Source organism: Cyprinodon variegatus, unplaced genomic scaffold (assembly GCF_000732505.1).
Source record: "Cyprinodon variegatus isolate N-32 unplaced genomic scaffold, C_variegatus-1.0 Scaffold2855, whole genome shotgun sequence".
NCBI classification, from domain to species: Eukaryota; Metazoa; Chordata; class Actinopteri; order Cyprinodontiformes; family Cyprinodontidae; genus Cyprinodon; species Cyprinodon variegatus.
Genome location: NW_015153308.1, coordinates 10,213 through 12,990, shown reverse-complemented (window position 1 = coordinate 12,990; position 2,778 = coordinate 10,213). Strand labels below are relative to the sequence as shown.

Below are 2,778 nucleotides of genomic sequence, written 5' to 3'. Positions count from 1 at the left end.
TCAAAATGGTATCGGTGCCCTATTTGTTGGTACTCGCCGATACCGATACCACCATTTTAGGGCAGTATCGGGGCCCCGTCCGATACTGGTATCGGTATCGGTGCAACACTAATTAGAATCTGAGCTAAAATGTCATCCAAACCCAATTGCACAGGGACAAATAATACCTTTCAATACCCTCTCAAACCAAACATCACGCGCCACATATCTGACTCAACAACCATTTAAAATAATTATTTTAATTAATATCAGATGGAACTATTCACATACTTATACAACATTCACCACTAACACCAATAACAGCAGCTGCTCGCAATGAATGATGGGATACTCAAAGCTTAGTAGGATACATTGGAACTGTTCTTCAAAAGAGGCAAATAATGAGGAGTCTTCCAATCCGAACAGACCACAACGCCGCGCTATGACGAATCTGGCCTTTGGGGGATGCATTCAAACTCAGCAATTTTTCTCTCCCATATCTTCACTCCTCATGTATGTTTTTCCCTCGCGTCTCCTAGTTTTGAACCCTGAGTTCCTTCTATAATATTTCTGGATTTCTGCTTCTGTTAACATCTACCTCTACATTAAATCAACAAGAAATCACCTCTGGATTTAGGTCCACAAATAGCATCCTCTAAACTTGGGTGCCAGGCAGGAAAAAGTCCAGGTAGAAATCAACCTACAGTAGTAGCCATTCAAAATTTCCCCATTTTCCTTGATGGCCTCTCGGCTGGTCTGCTACAATTCCTTTTTTAAGCATCCATCTTTGTACTACAATATTCTTTCTGTCAAGATTTGTGGACATTAAGATCTAAAGAGAAGCGTCATCTCCTAATGAGACCCTGTAATTCAGTGAAAGGGTGGCGTCAGAGTACAAAAATATGCACGCCAAGGAGAAGGCCAGTGGCTGGAAGTTGGAGGGGATTTTTGCTGGGAGACATAGGGAAGTGGGCTGCCGTTTGACTGGGAAGGGAAATTTTGAATGGCAGCTACTGTATGCTAACCTAAATTGCAGAAAGTCAAAACAGAAATAGAGGGGTATTAAGCAATGAAAAGGAATGTTTACATGCAGCAATGACTGGTTTTGCGCAACACCGACTAGAATTCTGTACGTGTGACTTTCTTCTCCCGCAGCTCCACAGCGTTAGGTGTAAGCCCAGTGTTATAGTAATTACAAGGTACATCCAGAAAAAAAAGATTTTCAATTAAGACATTTCTTTGCTCCTTAACGAGGCAGAGGAATCAATAACATTGGGCTTAAATGAGCTTTATTACAATACTGGTCATTTCAAGATAAATGATCAAAGGTTGTGTCCGTCTCCAATGTAGGTTGACCCAGTCCCATACATAGACACCTGTCATTATCTGTACTGTAGCCTCTCACCCAAAGAGAGGCAGGATGCAGTGTGTGACACCCTGGCCAGCTACACCAGGGAGTGTGCTCAGCAACACATCATCATAATGTGGAGGACAGCAGCATTATGTGGTAAAGAAATACAACAGTTTATAAATGTTATCGTTATTGCATCCCAGACTCTATGTTTGGTTCTTTGTTTCCTCAAAACCTTATCTGTCTTACCAGGTCGCGTCTGCCCCAGAGGACAGGTCTTTTCTGACTGTGTGTCCTCCTGTCCTCCAAGCTGTACTTCCCCCCAGCTTCCAGGACCTGCTGCGGCCATGGGTCAGTGCAGAGAGGAGTGTGTGGGGGGCTGTGAGTGTCCTCCTGGTCTCTACCTTCACCAGGGACACTGCTTGAAAAGAGAAGACTGTCCCTGTTTCCATCGCAGACGTAGCTACCAACCCGGGGACACGATCCAGATAAAATGCAACACCTGGTGAGCTTAAATCTCCAAAACCATCCTTAACAGTCTTTGTCAGATATTTGATCTTTCTAATTCCCCTTCATGGTGTTCATCATTTGTCCCTATTGACCCAGTGTGTGCAGGGCAGGTCGGTGGGAATGTACAGGTGAGAGATGCGCAGGCCAATGCACTCTGATGGGAGCACTGCAGGTGACCACATTCGACAAAAAACGCTATGCACTGTCTGGTGGAAACTGTCCTTTCGTTGTTGTAGAGGTAAGACTAAAGCCCCATCTACACTACCCTCTGAAAACCGATTTGTGCCGAGTTTGGACCGAGCTTCGATCAGTTAACCGTGCCGAGTTTGTTTTCTTACGACCATTTACACACCACGCTAGCATGGTTCCTCACCTCCTAATGACAATCTATGGTACTACTGCTCTCTATAGGTAAACAAGCAAATCAAAATGACGGCACCTAGAACATTCAGGAAGGTTGCGGAGAAGGCAGCCTTTGTTGAATTTGCTAGTATTTTGTATAAATGTCTGAAATTTTATGATTATGGAGGCTTACTGTAAGTAGAAGAGGCGGTTTGCTCACACGCTCTTTGTTATCTAAGAATCCAGGCAGAACTGAACCGAGACCTACTGATGAACTAATACCAGTTTAGCGTGGTTCGGTTGTGTCTGGCACGGTCCGGTTCGGTTGTGCGTGCCATTTACACTCAACAGTGATTTCGGTTACCATGCTCGGACCGATCTCGGCACTGTTTCAGAGGGGTAGGAGTAAATGGGGCTACAACATTGCCCACGGTGAAACACACTCCAGAGTTGTGGGTGTGTGTTGATTATTCCATATTTGCTTCTAGGACTTTGTTGACAGAAAGCTGGAGGTGGGAGTGCGGTGTGGAGAGTGCACAGCAGGGGACAGGGGAGGGGGAGGAGAAATAAGCTGTCTAAAGGAGATGTCCGTGACA

The 2,778-nt window shown here is 45.0% G+C and overlaps 1 long non-coding RNA gene across 1 annotated transcript; it reads left to right on the top strand.

The window, feature by feature from the left end:
* The first annotated feature begins 1,722 nt into the window (after positions 1-1,722).
* On the top strand, positions 1,723-2,715 carry LOC107081076. Its single transcript, XR_001481023.1, has 3 exons — positions 1,723-1,835; positions 1,937-2,078; positions 2,671-2,715. It is a non-coding gene; the product is annotated as an uncharacterized LOC107081076 (long non-coding RNA).
* Positions 2,716-2,778: the final 63 nt, after the last annotated feature.